Raw genomic sequence first — 20181 nt, forward strand, 5'->3', positions numbered from 1 at the left:
CATGTGACAGCCACGGTCACCATGGGCAGCTCCCCCTGTGACCGTCCCCACAGGGGAGGAGCATTGAGGTAAAGTCTTGCGTGGCAACATTTTCAGTGCTGCTGGGTTGTGTGAACACCAACAATGACTATAAGCCGTTGCTAACAGAAAACAAATTACATTAAATAAAGATTACATTAGTCGAGAAAATACACAAACCATAATGGAATTGATAATATTCAGGTGATTTGGTGGGTATTTAAGTTGGTGTCTGGACGGATGCTAGATAATTGTAGCCTCCCACCAGGTGTTACTAGGGGGAAGAGATTACACCAACAAAACTTAACAGCCAAGTCACATACATTAATGCAAACTAAGGTGAGCCACTATAAAGCCCAATCCAGCGAGCTAGGCTTGAAAGATGAAATAGAAATGCAGGAGTGTTTTATAATCAATAATGCATGGATGTCCATCTTCAGTGCAAGGAAAGCCCATCCAAACACCAGAAGCACCAGGACTCTTTTCATTTTTCATTTTCTACTGAAGGTCACTGCATGAGCATCCATACTGTACAGCTACGTTACACATTGAACTGAGAAAAAAACGCACATTTCATACATTTAAAAGATATTTACAATTATTATTGAAATGATACATCTATTGACAGATGCACTATATTTAGTATAATTGGTGCTAATGAAGACTACTTCATAATGTAATCTCCTCAATATTTTTTCATAAATTAAAATGATATGCAAGGCTTGATATAATAATTTATTTTTTACTCTTCGTTTTATAGCAAAACACTCATCATCACATCATCTGAACTTCGGATCAATTTGACATTTCTTTGTTATTTACATTTCTTTGTTTGTTACTATTTTAACTACAGCCCAGCCTCTCCTCTCCTAAGCCACCATGAAAACCATCATCCAAAACAAACTCACGTGCACAAAATGTCTACCCTTCCTGCAATACATCACATATTCATCTGTGAGTGCCTGAATGCACATACAAATAAAACCACCAGATGCTCCACCCACTCATTTTTACAGACACAGATGCAAGAAAGGTGCCAGCTTATTGGCTTGTATTTGTATATACATGCATGTACAGTACATACCTAATGTGCAAACTCTAAAAGCCAGACCGCTGCTGCATTAAGTATGGTGGATAAGGAGGATACAGTAATCATACCACTATATCCCCATGATTGCTCTGATCAATTACACCAGGGGTGTAAAACATAAGGCCCGGGGGCCGGATCAGGCCCGCAATGGGGTTTAATCCGGCCCGTGAGATGGTTTTATAAAGTGTAATAAATAAATAAATAAATAAATAAATAAATGTAGGCCCAATTAATAAGCCGGCCACAATCAAAGCTTATAAATTCATAATTACACAAGTAAGTCTCAGTTGAGCAATGCAACTTGTACATGGAATTGCTCTGAATGTCGTTATTTTAAACACAATTTAAAGTTAGTTTGTTTAAAAAATAAAAACATGAATCAAACACAAACATGCTGAATAAGACACATTTAACTACACATATGACAAGGATTAACGTCCTTATAACTTCATTAACGGCACCCGGCACACAATCAGTGAACAATATACAGGTTTATGCAAAAAAAAAATTTAGGACAATATTTGTACAGATGCGCCCCACAATTTAGGGCTGGCCCACAAATAGCGAAAATCTGCATGTAATTGACGGCAATGTTTTAAAAATTATTTTACAATTTTACCGATCCGGCCCACTTGCGAATATATTTTCCTCCATGTGGCCCCTGAGCTAATATGAGTTTGACACCCCTGAATTACACTGTTAAAGGCTAGTCCCAGAACTTCCACAGTTCAGTGACTTCCTCCCCCTCCCCTTTCTCCTGTTTCGTGCTAACAAAATGTTTTTTTTTCTTTCTCACCCACACCTAATTACAGGTAGAAATGTGTAGCTTGAAATGAAAAGCTGGAAGACTCTTTGATGGATGGTGGGCAGCGACTCAAAACAGAGCAAACAGGTAATTAACATGACAATGGGGATGAGGCCAGAGTCTCAAACAAAGACACAAGTGTGCCTGGACTGCAGAAGCGGAGGTAGTGCAGATGTGTTCTGTATGTGTTTGCTTGGGGTATGAAAATATAGAAGTGGCACTGAGGGTGATGCTAATGAAGGCTTTGATTAGGTTTCTGTGTATTCAATGTTTCAATTTTTAGACATAGTGAGGGGGAAAAACGTGAGTTCTAGTTTACATACTTCAGACTCTTTAGAGGGGTGTTGACATGTAGTGCAGAGATAAATAATTAATGTTCTGACAAAATACACCTCTTTCATTTATCATAGCATATTTATGGGAGAGTCAGTCAGATGCAATAGCTGTATCCGTTTAAAATGTCAGTGAATAAACTCAAAAGTTACCCCACTTAAAGCATTAAATTACCTGTCTCATTTTGCAAGAGGAACTCATGCAGGGAATGGACATGGCTGCCTCACTGACTACGTTTACATGCAGCCAGTAGACCTTTTTCACACTTCCGCATTTTGTGGCTGTAAATACACACTCGCTGTGGATCGCGACTTCCGGTGTAGTGCACAGCGACTGTAACAATGCCACAGGCTAAAAATAAAAGCCACTGTACCGTACTGGGATGCTCTTCCTGAGTTTTAAACTTTATTAAAGCACCCTTACCTTTCATTTCATCCGTTTCCCTGCAACACGGAACTACAAAAGAAGTGGATTTGAGGGATTCACTGGGATGAAGGACCACATTTTATTATCAAGAAAGGACAGCATGCAAGTCTACAGTAGCATTTCACCTCAGAGGATTTTGTGTTGGGGCAAGTGTCAACTTTACACCAACTCCCACGAGGGAATCTGTGTTTGATTGATACCGCAAACAAACGACCCCTCACTGAAAACTTGTTCATCCAAGTAGGCTACATCAGTAAATTCTGTAGAGTAAATTTGGCTCTATTTAGAGTGGGACCAAATAGACTTAGTTTTAGCGTAGGCTAATATTTACACTTGGAAGAGAGTAAAATAAAGAATTGGGAGAAAAAAAAAGTCACTCAAGGGTTGAGCAACAAACTCACGACCTTCAGCTTGGGAGACTGCCACACTACCACCTGAGCTATGCCCCCCCTATTGTTTGCTTCTCTCCAAGAGGAGACCAAAAACATCAACGTGGCTTAATTTCAGAAAACTATGACCAATCGTTATCAAAATTCACATGCACATATCTACGTATGTCACAGTAATCTCTGAAAATGTCAAAGCAATCGATGCAGTATTTTGGATTTTATAGGCATATACTCTCGTGCGGGCGGCACGGTGGGCGAGTGGTTAGCACGTCCGCCTCCCAATTCTGAGGACTCCGGTTTGAGTTCAGGCTCCGGCCTTCCTGGGTGGAGTTTGCATGTTCTCCCCGTGCCCACGTGGGTCTTCTCCGGGCACTCCGGTCTCCTCCCACATTCCAAAGACATGCATGGGCAGGTTGATTGGGCGCTCCGAATTGTCCCTAGGTGTACTTGTGAGTGTGGATGGTTGTTCGTCTCTGTGCGCCCTGCGATTGGCTGGCAACCAGTCCAGGGTGTCCCCCGCCTACTGCCCAGAGCCAGCTGAGATAGGCGCCAGCACCCCCCGCGACCCTTGTGAGGAATAAGTGGTCAAGAAAACGGATGCATGGATGGATACTCTCGTGCTCTTCATTGGTGCGTGTATTAGTAACGTTGCTTAATGAGGAAAATGCTTAATGTCCATAAAACCAAATCTATTGAGCCGATCATAATGATATGTTAAGAGATTGATGTGGGCCTAAGTTAGCGATGTGCATGTCAATTTTGGTGGCGACTGGTTGTAGTTCACACGTTAAGCTTTTTTATAGTGAACGTCTATGGGGAAGAAGGCTGAATGCCAATATTATCCAAAATACTGTGGCGATTGTTTATATATTTTCAGAGGTTGAACTGGGTATAAGACGTAGAGATGTGTGGGTGAATATTGGTGACCATTTATAAAAGTGTTCTGACCTTAGGCGACATACATGCACATGAAGCATTTTAGACGGCCGCCTTTTTGATGAGTTTCTCGTGGGAAAATGCGCACCCTTTCTTCATTCTTTTTTTCCTGATGGAGTGTTCTTGTACAATGCTAGTTTCCACATCAGCAAAGGTGATTTTGGGCTAATGCTTGAGATAGTGTACAATATACTCTGCGATCCATCTTGCTTCTAGTACTAAATATAAGGACCGGACACTGAGATTCCTGGTGATGACGTATTTTCTGTTTTTTGTGAAAAAGGTCCACAACGCTTTTAAAACCCCAAAATTGGCAATATTCGGGTTTTGTAAAGCCATGTAAACATGCACAATAAACCAAAGATGCTCTTATTTGGGTTTTATAAATATGACCATTGGGTTACTGCTTTCATAACCTGAATTCTTGCTCATATAAATAATGTATGTATATATATATATATATATATATATATATATATATATATATATATATATATATATATATATATATATATATATTAGTGCTGTCAAACGATTAAAGTTTTTAATCTGATTAATCACACTTTTAAATTTTGATTAATCACGATTAATCAGCTAAATTACAAGCATATTTGCATAATATAAAATAAATAAAAAATACCGTAATATTTTTACATTAACGCATTTTATTATCTGAATGTCATTTGCAAACATTGATTAAATGCATGTACGCAATTGCATGCATGCGTGTATTGATCAAAACGTAACAGCATCATAACAATTGGGTGCAATTCAGCAATTATTAATTAAACGCAAATTACTTTTGTTTTATCTAAAGTCCCGTCGGGGTGTTTTTTAAAGCGAAATTTACCAATGAGCACACCAACTGGAGTCACTCCGCTCATTTTGGAACAACAGGCGTAGGAAATGCCGTGCATTGACCTAATCACTGACCTGTGCAGCCTTCATTGTAACCATCCGCGGTTACGTTCAAGGCTCAAGTGCGGTCCAGAAAAATAGTGCGATTAATCTGCGTTAATATGTGATGAATTTGACATTTTTCTGTGATTAATTTATCTATTAACGCTTTAACTTTGACAGCCCTAATATATATATATATATATATATATATATATATATATATATATATATATATATATATATCCATCCATCCATCCATTTTCTTGACTGCTTATTCCTCACAAGGGTCGCGGGGGGTGCTGGCACCTATCTCAGCTGGCTCTGGGCAGTCGGCGGTGGACACCCTGGACTGGTTGCCAACTAATCGCAGTATATATATATACTGCCGGCACCTTACCGTGGTGGAGGGGTTTGCGTGTCCCAGTGATCCTAGGAGCTATGTTGTCTGGGGCTTTATGCCCCTGGTAGGGTCACCCATGACAAACAGGTCCTAGGTGAGGGGCCAGACTAAGCACGGCTCAAAAACCCCTTTTGATGAATAAAATATTTGGAGATATGTTTCCCTTGCCCGGACGCGGGTCACCGGGGCCCCCCTCTGGAGCCAGGTCCGGAGGTGGGGCTCGTTGGCGAGCGCCTGGTGGCCGGGCCTGCACCCATGGGGCCCGGCCGGGCACAGCCCGAAAAGGAAACGTGGGTCCCCCTTCCCACGGGCTCACCACCGGTGGGAGGGGCCAAAGGGGTCGGGTGCAGTGTAGGCTGGGTGGCAGCCAAGGGAGGAGACCTTGGCTGACCGACCCCCAGCTACAGAAGCTGGCTCTTGGGACATGGAATGTCACCTCTCTGGCAGGGAAGGAGCCCAAGCTGGTGTGTGAGGCGGAGAAGTTCCGACTAGACATAGTCGGACTCTCCTCCACACACGGCTTGGGCTCTGGTACCAGTCCTCTCGAGAGGGGTTGGACTCTCTTCCACTCTGGAGTTGCCCACGGTGAGAGGCGCAGAGCAGGTGTGGGCATACTTATTGCCCCCCGGCTCGGCGCCTGTACGTTGGGGTTTACCCCGGTAGACGAGAGGGTAGCCTCCCTCCGCCTTCGGGTGGGGGGACGGGTCCTGACTGTTGTTTGTGCATATGCACCAAACAGCAGTTCAGAGTAACCACCCTTTTTGGAGTCCTTAGAGGGTGTGCTGGAGAGCGCTCCCCCTGGGGACTCCCTCGTCCTGCTGGGGGACTTGACAGTGAGACCTGGAGGGGCGTGATTGGGAGGAACGGCCCCCCCGATCGGAACCCGAGCGGTGTTCTGTTATTGGACTTCTGTGCTCGTCACGGACTGTCCATAACGAACACCATGTTCAAACATAAGGGTGTCCATATGTGCACTTGGCACCAGGACACCCTAGGCCGCAGTTCGATGATCGACTTTGTAGTCGTGCCATCGGATTTGCGGCCGCATGTTTTGGACTCTCAGATGAAGAGAGGGGCAGAGCTGTCAACTGATCACCACCTGGTGGTGTGTTGGCTCCGTTGGTGGGGGAAGATGCCGGTCCGACCTGGCAGACCCAAACGTATTGTGAGGGTCTGCTGGGAACGTCTGGCGGAATCCCCTGTCAGAAAGAGTTTCAACACCCACCTCCGGCAGAGCTTCTCCCTTGTCCCGGGGGAGGCGGGGGACATTGAGTCCGAATGGGCCATGTTCCGCGCCTCCATTGTTGAGGCGGCCGATCGGAGCTGTGGCCGTAAGGTGGTCGGTGCCTGTCGCGGCGGCAATCCTCGAACCCGCTGGTGGACACCAGCGGTAAGGGATGCCGTCAAGCTGAAGAAGGAGTCCTATCGGGCCTTTTTGGCCTGTGGGACTCCGGAGGCAGCTGACGGGTACCGGCTGGCCAAGCGGAACGCGGCTTCGGCGGTTGCTGAGGCATAAACTCGGACATGGGAGGAGTTCGGTGAGGCCATGGAAAACGACTTCCGGACGGCTTCGAGGAAATTCTGGTCCACCATCCGGCGTCTCAGGAGGGGAAAGCAGTGCACCATTAACACTGTGTATAGTGGCGATGGTGTGCTGCTGACCTCGACTCGGGACGTCGTGAATCGGCGGGGGAAATACTTCGAGGACCTCCTCAATTCCACCGACACGTCTTCCTTTGAGGAAGCAGAGTCTGGGGACTCTGAGGTGGGCTCTCCTATCTCTGGGGCCGAAGTCACTGAGGTGGTTGGAAAGCTCCTTGGTGGCAGAGCCCCGGGGGTGGATGAGATCCGCCCGGAGATCCTCAAGACTCTGGATGTTGTGGGGCTGTCGTGGTTGACACGCCTCTACAACATCGCGTGGACATCGGGGACAGTGCCTCTGGATTGGCAGACCGGGGTGGTGGTCCCCCGGTGTGTTCCAACTACAGAGGGATCACACTCCTCAGCCTCCCTGGTAAGGTCTATTCAGGGGTGCTGGAGAGGAGGGTCCGTCAGGAAGTCGAATCTCGGATTCAGGAGGAGCAGTGTGGTTTTCGTCCTGGCCGTGGAACAGTGGACCAGCTCTACACCCTCGGCAGGGTCCTCGAGGGTGCGTGGGAGTTCGCTCAACCAGTCCACATGTGTTTTGTGGATTTGGAGAAGGCGTTCGACCGTGTCCCTAGGGGAGTCCTGTGGGGGGTGCTTCGGGAGTACGGGGTACCGGGCCCCCTGATACGGGCTGTTCGGTCCCTGTACGACCGTTGCCAGAGTCTGGTCCGCATTGCCGGCAGTAAGTCGGATTCGTTTCCAGTGAGGGTTGGACTCCGCCAAGGTTGCCCTTTGTCACCGATTCTGTTCATAACTTTTATGGACAGAATTTCTAGGCGCAGCCGAGGCGTTGAGGGGTTCCGGTTTGGTGGCCTCAGTACTGCATCTCTGCTTTTTGCAGATGATGTGGTGCTGTTGGCTTCATCAAGCCGGGATCTCCAACTCTCACTGGAGCGGTTCGCAGCCGAATGTGAAGCGGTTGGGATGAAGATCAGCACCTCCAAATCCGAGACCATGGTCCTCAGTCGGAAAAGGGTGGCGTGTCATCTCCGGGTCGGGGATGAGATCCTGCCCCAAGTGGAGGAGTTCAAGTATCTTGGGGTCTTGTTCACGAGTGAGGGTAGGATGGAGCGGGAGATCGACAGGCGGATCGGTGCAGCGTCTGCAGTGATGCGGACTCTGTATCGGTCCGTCGTGGTGAAGAAAGAGCTGAGCCAAAAGGCGAAGCTCTCGATTTACCGGTCGATCTACGTTCCAACCCTCATCTATGGTCACGGGCTGTGGGTCGTGACCGAAAGAACGAGATCCCGGATACAAGCGGCCGAAATGAGTTTCCTCTGCAGGGTGTCCGGGCTCTCCCTTAGAGATAGGGTGAGAAGCTCGGTCATCCGGGAGGGACTCAGAGTCGAGCCGCTGCTCCTCCGCGTTGAGAGGAGCCAGCTGAGGTGGCTCGGGCATCTGGTTCGGATGCCTCCTGGACGCCTCCCTGGGGAGGTGTTCCGGGCATGTCCCACCGGCGGGAGGCCCCGGGGTCGACCCAGGACACGCTGGAGAGACTATGTCTGTCGGCTGGCCTGGGAAGGCCTTGGGATCCCGCCGGCGGAGCTGGTTGAAGTGGCTGGGGAGAGGGAGGTCTGGGTTTCCCTCCTAAAGCTGCTGCCCCCGCGACCCGACCTCGGATAAGCGGTAGTAAATGGATGGATGGATGGATATATATATATATATATATATATATATATATAATTCATATAATCTCATATAATTCTGAATACCTCGATTTAACGGCGCATGGTGTCTATTTTCTTCTTCATCTTCTTTTCCTCTTCTTCACTTATTTGAATTCGTAAGGAATCTTAATTTTTGTAGTAACGACTTGATGTGCAGCTCCGTCCCACTCGTTAAAGGAGCCTTTATTGAATACTTTGATTTATCTGTGGCATTTTCATGTTGTTTTGTGTCTATGGCAAAAATGCCACAGTTTGTTTCTACAAACACATATATACAAGTATATAAGTCCGTGCTTCTGGCGTGTAACCCACTGGAAATACTCAAACCGGTGTAAATAATCATCACTCGTAACTTGGCAACATTGATATTGATATTGTGCTTCATTCAAAGGAGTTCACGGCAATACCCATCTGATAATTCTCCATGGTAATTTGCTCGGGAAAGGCGGGACATTCTGTACAATAATTCGAGCTGATTAGACGATGCGGAATTGTACACGTTTGTTTTAACCAATCACGGCCACGGGTGAAAATCTCATCTTCGTGTCGAAGGGGGGAAAAAGCACGAACATGTTACCAGCTTGAAATGCACAAAGCGCCTGTCGCTGTTCTCACTGCAACAAGGAAACCGTGAGTAATTAATCACTTGTGCCCTTTACCTCATAGCAACAGCCCTCTTTGATTTCAAACAACTTCTGAATACTGTGGCAAAGTTGGTTATTGCATAGGTTATTGTATAGTTTGTACATTATTTGTGCTGTTTTAAATTTGACAAGGTCATAGAATTCAAGAGTATTTAATTTAATGAATAACGGATTTGTTGGTTCTATATAATGTGGGTATTTAATCATTCATATGGCTCTTTTTGTAGTTTAAAGACAGGTTCCGTATTAGTGTGGTATGTCTTGACCCATATTTTGACACAATAAATCAGGTATGGCAGTAATAATGTATATAATGACTTATTCAGAATATCATTGACACACACACACACACACACACACACATATATATATATATATATATATATATATATATATATATATATATATATATATATATATATATATATATATATATATATATATATATATGTATGTATGGATGTATAATTTCTCACCAAGATTAACAACAAATCGGGTACAACCATGGCGGATGGCCTGGGCTATCACATGGTTTGAATACACAGGAATTCCCAGTCTGTGGCAGAAAAGTTATTATATGTATGTGATTATATGTATGTGATTAGTGTTGTGGACAAGAGTTCTTTGTTATGGATTTCAGTCTAACAGCTTCTTTGCTCTGAAATCACTTTGCAACCACAGAACTCTCTTCTTACCAGTAAACAGAAACACTTTATGTGATCAGCCACATCACAATGCAACAACTCCCCCAACTGACACAGATAACACCATTCTACATGAAAGCAATCAAGAAAACAAAGAGACCCCCTTGTCACTGGTTCTTTGTTATAGTAAATATTTAATCTACAGATTGATGGTATTAGAAAATTAAGCAACAGTGAATCTTCACCCAGATGTACAGTATGTCCAGTTAGCACAATGTAGTTGTGTTTTAGAGAAGGTAGTGAATGAGAGGTTTGCAAATGCTTTCACTGGGGACGCTCTGGAACTTCCAATGCGCATTTGTCATGCTTTGAAGTGATATACAAACGAGAGGCTTAAGAGATGCTTTGTGAGGGAGCTGGGAGAAAGAAGTTGAATGGCTGTCAATGTCCCTACCCAACCATAGATAAAGACATACTGACTACGTTTACATGGAGGCAATAACCCTTTTAAAACCTACATATTGGGAATATTTGGGTTTTGTAAGGCCATGGAAACGCGCAATATTGCTCTGTTTATACTTCTGTGTTTGCTATTGCATTAATGACCGGTGTACATCACGTGATGTACGCCGGTCATTAACGAGAAGTACGCCGTGGCTCGTGGCCGGGTGTTGCGCGTACGTCTCCAATTCTTGTACGCCGTAGATGGCGGGTAGTAACATTGCTCGTGATTGGTCCGTTTGATGGTGTACTCACCTTTTTTTCCCCCTCCCCCTGGATCGTGTCCGCGAAAGCAACTGTGTTTGTAACCGCAGGTGGCGCGTATCCACTTCCCGCCCGGGAGACCACTATTGTGTGGATAGGGGTGTGCTTGCGCGTGTTTGTGACGAGAGGAAACAAAACAAAACAGTGTTCGCTAAGCACAGGGCTGTTGTGTTTTGGCACGTTTACGGACGACAGTAACCGTTGCAAATTGGCATTAAATAATTGCCATGGTGATGAGCCAACTCTCCCCCCGGCTTTCCACTCTGTGGCGTCCTAGCCAATAGCAGCCGTAGCGACACCTCGACTTGAAGTGAAACTGCAGCACATTTTCAGAACCACCGGATCCCAGCGGACACGTAAAGTTGGGGCCCCTATGGACACCACTTGGTCTAGTTGGGCTTGGGTTGGGCATGGGCTTAGAGTGGGCTTTGTTGTTGGGCTCCACTTGGGCAGTAGGTTGGCAGTAGTTGGGCAAAACTTTAAGAGGGTGATGATGTGTATTATTTGGACTATTAATGGGCCATTTCATACAAGTTTGATAGCACAAGATTAATATTCAAGCCTAGAAGAAAGCGCGACACAGCATTCCGAAAAGATATGGGAAAACCCAAGCCAATTAAAAGAAGTCTGCCAACTAGCAACATTTTGCCACCTCAACAAGAACTTCAGGTTCCGGGTTCATTTGAGTTGGAAAATTAATAATTCTGTTTGACAGTGATGGAACACTGACCATTCGTTGTTGACCACTTGTTATTTGGCGTTTCATAATAATAAAATGGTAATTGATCGCATTATTGGTCTCCTTGTTATTAAAGCTTGTAACAAAATAACTGTGCGGCATGAGTGTGAAAGGAGCCCTTATGAGTACAATCAGGAACACCATAATCAGCCCAGTGGGCCCCAGATGGCCCCAGTGTTTTAAGTGGACTGGAACTCACCGGTACGGAGCTCCGGCACTTCTAAAACTCTCCTTTGAGCGTTCAGTTACTTCTCAACGTGCAAAGAACGTACTATCAGCGTTCCGGTAGGCTTGGCATTGCATGTTTTGTTCCCCAAAAGCTGTTCCGGCAAGCGAGATCCACGGACTTACATATAGTATGGAAGTCCTGCGCTCATAACATCACCATGCGCACGCTTACTCCAATACTCATATAAATCTGTGCTTAGTGAGAGAAGTGTGCATACATCATTCAAGTCGCCGGCTGTACATGATGCTAGCCAGACCAAATGCGTGTGTACAACCATAGCTCTTTAGTTAAGAAAATGAAATGGAAACGCTACCATGCTGTCCTGGCTCAAAATTTAAAAAAAGACCACAGTCAGACTCTGAGGTGGATTTGCAGGCATCAGCCTGTAAAAAAAAAAAAAACCTGGGCTGGTCATTCTGAAGCGAGAAGTGAAGCTGACGGTGGCCATCTTGCGTTGCCACACCTACATTAAGTTTAATACATTGACTTTTCTGCTGAATAATTTTCACGTTATTTTCTTCCTCGACAGCAAAAATGCCACTCTGTGTGGCGTGCGGTTGTACAAATAAGTATAAAATAAGTGTGGCAGAAGCTCTAAATGCAGATTTCATCAGTAAGAATGTATGTGAATATAAATTTTCTCTCATAAGGTATATTTCTGAGTGCTATTCAAAGATTGGTCTACATCCTCAGAACAAGTACGGTAATCAGAACCATCAACAATGAAATGAAAGCAAAGCACACAAGAAAAAAAAAATCACTGATATGTAAATCTAACTTCTGCAAGTCACCATTCACGATACAGAGATAATATACTCTGAATGGTTGATGCAAACAATGAAGTTCATGCTAGGCTCTCATTATCCCACACAGGGATCCTGGCTTAAAAACCAACTGATTTGTTTTCGGTGAAAAAAAAATGTTTACATCTATCTATCTATCTATCTATCCAAATGCACTGCTACCGACTTGCACAAACTCTCTCTCTCTCTCTCTCTCTCTCTCTCTCTCTCTCTCTCTCTCTCTCTCTCTCTCTCTCTCTCTCTCTCTCTCTCTCTCTCTCTCTCTTAGGGGAGTACCGACACTTTTTTTTTTTTTAACCCCACTTAAAACACTGGAGATAACTGGGTTGCCCATGTGGGTTTTTGCTAGGGCCCATTTGAGGCCCAATTTGAGCCTGTCTGCACAGCAGAAACTGGTTGAAAGTACAGGGTGATTCATAAAGAATAGACCAACATCATTACACGATATTTCAAAAACGAAAAACAATAGAAAACTCTAGCTTGGACATGTGTTGTACATACGGTACCTTCAAATTTTTATTTCATGTTTTACAAGTGCTCAATTTGGCCACCACCGGCAGCACAGACAACATCAAGCCGATATGAGAATTCCTTGCAAACCTCAGGATGTCGCAGTCCACGGTGTTGTTGATTGCAGCTGTTATTTGATATTTCATGTCATCGATATTTGCTGCAAGTGTTGGAACATCAACTTTGTCTTTAACAGCCCCAACAACATGAAAAATTCACACGCAGTGAGGTCCGGGTATCTGCCAGGCCGAGAGTAGAGAGCGAGGTCTGTAGCACCTCTCCTACCAATTCAGCGCTGATAAGCTTGAACCCCGAGGTGTCAATGGGATGGTGCTCCAACTTGTTGAGAAATTAATCATCAAATAACAGCTGCAGAATCAATGTGGTGGACATCCTGAGTCACGTTTGGGAGGAATTCTCATATCGGCTTAATGTTGTCCGTGCTGCCGGTGGTAGCCACATTGGCCACTTGTAAAACGTGAAATAAAAACTTGAAGGTACGTACCACATGTGTCCAAGATAGAGTTTTCTTTTGGTTTAATTTTTGAAATATTGTGTCAATTTGCGTGATGATTTTGGCGTATTCTTTTTTTAAATCACCCTGTAAGTTAAAATTTCAGGGTGAAATTTTTGGGAGCAGATTTCAATTCCGTAAGTGTTATTTCAATATTTTCAGAGTTAAATTGTGCCCAACGTAGGTGTTATTTTACAGAGTTGCAGATTAGAGATGTAATTAAGCTCCACCTTCGCTCTGTCACATCTCAGTTTAGAGTCAAGTTGGCGCCATTTAACTTTTTTTTTCGCTTGCCACAGGAATCATTGACATTTGAACAAAAGGAATTTGCGCACTGGAAGAAATTCCCCAAAAACTTGACTAGTAAAGTTTAATCAGTGATAGGCCGATGTCACGTTAAATATATTTAAAACATCAAAGTTGTCATGTGGCTGTATAGCTCAGTGGTTGGGGTGTCTGACTTTGGTCTATTGTTCAAACCCCTGTCATGATAAACATTTTTTAGGAGTCAACTTTTTGCTTTGATTGTTTGTTAAAATATATTGTGATGTTTTGGAACATGACATTTTTTTGATCTCCTCGAAAACAAATCAACTTTTAACTGGGAGCCAGCTGGGCAGCCCAGATGGAGCCCATTCACCAGCCCATTCCATACTCATGTGGGTTTTAGTTAAGGCCCATACGAGGCCCACCTTTAAGCCAATGTAGGTTTTAGCTAGGGCCTATATGAGGCCCACCTTGAGCCCATCTGTCACTGTGCCTATATACACATATATACAAGTAGAGAAGTCCGTGCTTCTGGCGTGTAACCCACCGGAAATACTCAAACCAGTATAAACAAACATGATGCTCGCAGCAAAGAACTACACTTCTGGAGTGAGGAGGAAACCGACTGCTTTATTTAGCGTAGTGAGTGACATAAATATAATGTCTTTTATTGACCATAGTAAGTTAAATGCGGAAATGACGTTATTTACAGAATTACGTTGTCCGCGCATCGCGGTCCAAACGGGATATTCCAATCGAGCGCAAATGACCATGTAAACGAGAGGAACTCGGTCCGCCACGCATCTAAACGGGTCACCTCGATTGTTTCACAAACCGGAATTCTGACCTGAACCCGAATAGTGACTGCATGTAAACGTAGTCATTGGCGTCGTCATCATTAGTATTGAATCAGGAGATGCACCACAGCCACTTCCACTATATATATATATATATATATATATAAACTATTGGGGATAACAACGGGCTATACATAAATAATGAAGAACGTTTATATTTTAATTCCTTGAGTTTGTAATTTAAAATTTTAAAAATAAAGGGAACACACTGTATATTTTATCACTTATTCACCCTCTCATGCAAACGACAATTCACCACCAGAAACAGAAGCACCTCACAATAAATAAAGACAACACAGTATCTAAATAAAGTTCTAAGTTTGAACCAGTAACAAAAGCACGTTGACTACTTTCCAGCACTTCGACAACCAATCTGCTTGGACTTTTATTCAGTGATTTGCACTGGCTTATGTTAGCTGAGCAGCCACTGAACAAATATGTGAGGAGAGAGTGCAAAAAGACAGAGGAAGGAGGAGGGACAATTCAAACACACCCCTCCCCCTTTCTATGTGGGAAATATATAGCGTTGACATTTTTTATTGCGTCACTCAAGGACCTTGTTTTTAAATTAAAATTACAGATTGCATTTCCTCATAATGGCATGGAAAATCTCTAAATTGTTTTATTTTTGGTTTATTGTTGTTGCAGTTTCCATAGTTTGATGAAAGTTGCTGAAAGAGTTTTGATGCCTTCTTGGTTGGGGCTATTGTTAATGTTCAGTGTGTGCGTGGGGGTGCGCCTGTGTGCGTGTGTGTGTGTGTGTGTTAAAAATGGTTGGGGGTTGGTAGAATCTGATTATGCTGGTAGTGCTGTTCCCCTCCACCTCTTAAGAGTTAAGACAGATAGACTAATTACAAAGTGGGTTTGAGCGCTTGGGACACAAACAACAACAGCTGTCTATGGCATGAGTAGGAAAGTCAAACACACATTAGTATACTATGATTATTGAGATTGCTACACGCGGACTATGTGCTGTGTTTTATGTTTTGCTGTAAACTGAAAAACAACCTTTTATAAATATTTTCTTGTAGTATAATTTTATACACTTCATTTGTTTACTCATGAGGTATGTGTACTTTGCTTTTATGTAGACATAACGTAGATGTGAAGAAACACATTTCATTTTCATACTTAACAAACTAAATCCTTGTATTCAAAACAGGGTATTCAGAATGGGAAATAGAAGAAGAACAGAAGCAATTATAGGACCAGAAGTTTAGAGGTGCCAACAAGCATGAATTCCACTGTTTTATACATTTTAAAACAATTTCACCCGCAAGAGTCAGTAAAAAAGGGCCTCTGGACGCCAAACAAGGGAGTGCCCGACAGGTGCAGTCAGGAGGGCGTCCCGGAAGCCAAATGAGAGGAGACCGATGGGGCCGTTCAGGAGGGCGTACTCGATGTTAGACTAGAGAAGCTCGATGTGGCCGTTCAGAGGGCCTCCCGGACGCCACACTGGAGCAGAGGGCAGCCGAGGTAGAGCACAAGACATTGAAGCTGTGTGAATCTTGACAAGTGAGACACTAAAAACAGTAGGTGAGGTGAGGAATTTAGAGAATTTCTGGGATATTTTACATTCAGAATTTTCCCCAGATTGCCAGACCAATCTTAACCTGACAATAGCCAGATTGATACTGTCATTCACTTAGGAAGCTTCTCCACAATATCAATCTGGGACTGCTCCACGGTGATTTGCTAGGGAAAGGCGGGACATTCTGTACAATACTTTGAGCCGATTGGGCGATGCCGCATCTTGTGCACGTGTACCTAACTCGTACCACAAACATCTTTACCAGCTAAAAATGCACAAAGTGCCTCTCGCTGTTCAACGAGGAAACGGTGAAAAATTCTGCGAGAACAGAATTAATTGCAGCGTCTATTTGTCTATTTTAGGTTTGTTTGTTTCCCACGGTGTCGGCACTATACCCTATTTTCAACCAGCCTTTTAGTGACGCTTCAGACCAGGGCCTAAGCTGTTCTGTATCAGCGCCAAAATGGAAAACTGAGAGTCACTGGATACAGGTCAAGAACACTCTCACCAGCCGAACACAGTTATCACCTGCATCATAGTGGGGAAACTGGAGTTCCTTGCATTAACAATGAGCTGTGTGTGAAAAATTCTGCAACTATATGTACTATGTGCCCCGCTTCGCTATCTACACCAACACAACCTGTTAACATATGTAATGAGTACAGTAAAGCTCAATGCTGTCGGTCATTGGTGGTTTGAGGAACTCACAGATTTAAGATTCAAGTACAGATTAGTCAAGTACAGGTCTGGGATGTCAAACATCGACACAGACACTCTATCTCGCCTTCCATTAGACATGGAGAAGTTTGAAAAGACCTATGCAGAGGAACACTCCATTGAGACAGTGCGTGCAACATGGGATTGAAGTAAAGCAGCAGAAAAGGAAGATGTGGCATGGGTTGCAGTTTTCGACATCTCTTCCCTTGACTCTAACCAGCAGTCTTACTAACACTTGCAAACCATCAGTCATGGTGAGTTAGTTAAGGCCAGAGAGGGGCTCAAGCGGTAGCCATAAGTGAATTTACGGAGTTGAAAGCATCAAGCACCTCTCTGGCGGGAAAGGAGCTCATACTGGTGTGTGAGGCAGAGAAATTCCGACTAGATATAGTTGGGCTCTCCTCCATGCACAGCTTGGTCTCTGTTACCAATCCTCTTGAGAGGGTTTGGACTCTCTTCCACTCTAGAGTTGCCCACAGTGAGAGGTGCAGAGCAGGTGTGGGCATACTTATTGTCCCCCGGCTTGGCGCCTGTACATTGGGCTTCACCCCGGTAAACGAGAGGATAGCCTCCCTCCGCCTTCGGTGGGGGGATGGGTCCTGACCGTTGTTTGCGCATTTGCGCCAAACAGCAGCTCAGAGTACCCACCCTTTTTGAAGTCCTTGGAGGGTGTGCTGGAGAGCGCTCCCCCTGGTGACTCGTTCTGCTGAGGGACTTCAACACTCACGTGGGCAATTACAGTGAGACCTGGAGTGATGTGATTTAGATAGGGTCTCCTATCTCTGGGGTCGAAGTCACTGAGGTGGTTGGAAAGCTCCTTGGTGGCAGGGCTTGAGGGGTGGATGACATCCGCCCGGAGTTCTTAAAGGCTCTGGATGTTGTGTGGCTGTCATGGTTGACACGCCTCTTCAACACAGCGTGGACATCGGGGACAGTGTCTCTGGATTGGCAGACCGGGGTGGTGGTCCCGGAGGGTGTGTTTCAACTATAGAGGGATCACACTCCTCAGCCTCCCTGGTAAGGTCTATTCAGGGTTGCTGGAGAGGAGGGTCCGTCGGGAAGTCGAATCTCGGATTTAGGAGGAGCAGTGTAGTTTTCATCCCGGCTGTGGAACAGTGCTTACAACCTCGGCAGGGTCCTCGAGGGTGCATGGGAGTTCGCCCAACTAGTCTACATGTGTTTTGTGGATTTGGAGAAGGCGTTCGACCGCGTCCCTCGGGGAGTCCTGTAGGGGGTGCTTCCGGAGTATGGGGCACCAAGCCCCCTGACACGGGCTGTTTGATCCCTGCACAACCGGTGTCAGAGTTTGAGTCGCATTTCCGGCAGTAAGTCAGATTGGTTTTAGTGAGTGTTGGACTCCGCCAAGGTTGGCCTTTGTCACCTATTTTGTTCATAAGTAGGGCCAAAATTTTTAGGCGCAGCCGAAGCGTTGAGGGGTTCCCGTTTGGTGGCCTCAGCATTGCATGTCTGCTTTTTGCAGATGTTGTGATGCTGTTGGCTTTATCAAGCCGCAATCTCCAACTCTCACTGGAGCAGTTCACAGCTGAGTGTGAAGTGTTTGGTATGAGGATCAGCACCTCCAAATCTGAGACCATGGCCCTCAGTTGAAAAAGGGCAGCTTGCCATTTCTGGGTCGGGAATGAGGTCCTGCCCCAAGTGGAGGAGTTTAAGTATCTTGGGGTCTTGTTCACGAGTGAGGGCATGAGGGAGCAGGAGATTGACAGGCGGATCGGTGCAGTGTCTGCAGTGATGCGGACTCTGTATTGGTCTGTTGTGGTGAAGAAGAAGCTGAGCCAAAGGGTGAAGCTCTCGATTTACCGGTTGATCTACGTTCCTATCCTCACCTATGGTCACAAGCTGTGGATCATGACCGAAAAAACAAGATCCCAGATACAAGCAGTCGATATGAGTTTACTCCGCAGGGTGTCCGGGCTCTCCCTTAGAGATTGGGTGAGAAGCTCGGTCATCTGGGAAAGACTCAGGGTTGAGCCGCTATTCCTCCGTGTGGAGAGGAGCCAGGTGGTGGCTCAGGCATCTGGTTCTGATGCTTCCTGGACGCCTCCCTGGGGAGGTGTTCCGGGCATGTTCCACCAGCGGGAGGCCCTAGGGACGACCCAGGACACGCTGGAGAGACTTATGTCTCTCGGCTGACCAGGGAACGCCTTGGGATACGTCCGGACGAGCTGGTTGAAGTGGCTGGGGAGAGGGAAGTCTGGGCTTCCCTCCTAAAGCTGCTGCCCCTGCTACCCGACCCTGGAAAAGCAGTAGTGTATGGATGGATGGATGGGTGGATGGATGGAAGAACGGAAAGCGTCAAACACCAAGTTAACAGATGAAGCATGCAAAACTGTAAGTGGAGTGACTCGATGGCTACTTCATGAGTGGAGCAGGTTATTCATGGTCAATGACATCTTGTACAGAAAGACTAACCAATGCAGGCAGTTAGTCTTCCCTGTGAAATATACACTCGATTTGAAACATCTACACAATGAGATGGGACAACGGGAGGAGAAGGAGAAGAGAGCTTTCTATATAAAGAACAGCTGGACAAACAGGCAAGCAGAGATCAGGATTCTTACAGATTAACATTCGTTATAGTGGCGTATAGGCATTAAAGCATGCTTAAAGTAACAAATTTAATGGTGGCCATGGACTTTTGCATAGTAGCCTACTGTAGATTAATGCATTTATTTAATAAATCCATCAAAATTTACTACTGACTGACAAAATGGAATTTGACTTGCAGACATTTTGGTCTAACCAGACAATGAAGAATCAGTGCCATCTTACCCATGGCATTCATTTAATTAATTCAGAATTACTTGAAAAATTTCAATAGGTCAAGGTAGGGACACTCATTTCAGTTTTAGTATCCCACACTCACTTTTAAATAGTTGTCTAAAATGAACCAAATCGTCTTTGCCATTTAGATTTTTTTTTTTTTTGTGCTACATGATGTGATCAAACCCAGTGAGGAAATTTGAGTAACAGTGCTTCACTTGAAACTATATTACGAGTTAAATCCTTTAGGGCAAGGAGCTGCAGAAATGGCCAAACAAAAGATAATCAATATCATATGGTGCATGGCCTCGAGTCTAGGCCAGCTTCCCCAGCGTACTCATCACATGCCTCTGAGCAGTTGTCTATCAGCACATTCAATGTCAGACACAATGTCAGAAAGGCAACATGTCCGGGGCACAGTGTTAATTATGACACCATCATGACGGAAAAGACACTCCTCTAATATGGCAGCTTTCACTGCCACAAAACATTGCATGTTGTCGCTCCACATAACATGAGACATTCATGGCAACAATACGTGAATATGATTTCACATGCAATAATTAGAG

Source organism: Festucalex cinctus, chromosome 7 (assembly GCF_051991245.1).
Source record: "Festucalex cinctus isolate MCC-2025b chromosome 7, RoL_Fcin_1.0, whole genome shotgun sequence".
Taxonomy (NCBI): Eukaryota; Metazoa; Chordata; class Actinopteri; order Syngnathiformes; family Syngnathidae; genus Festucalex; species Festucalex cinctus.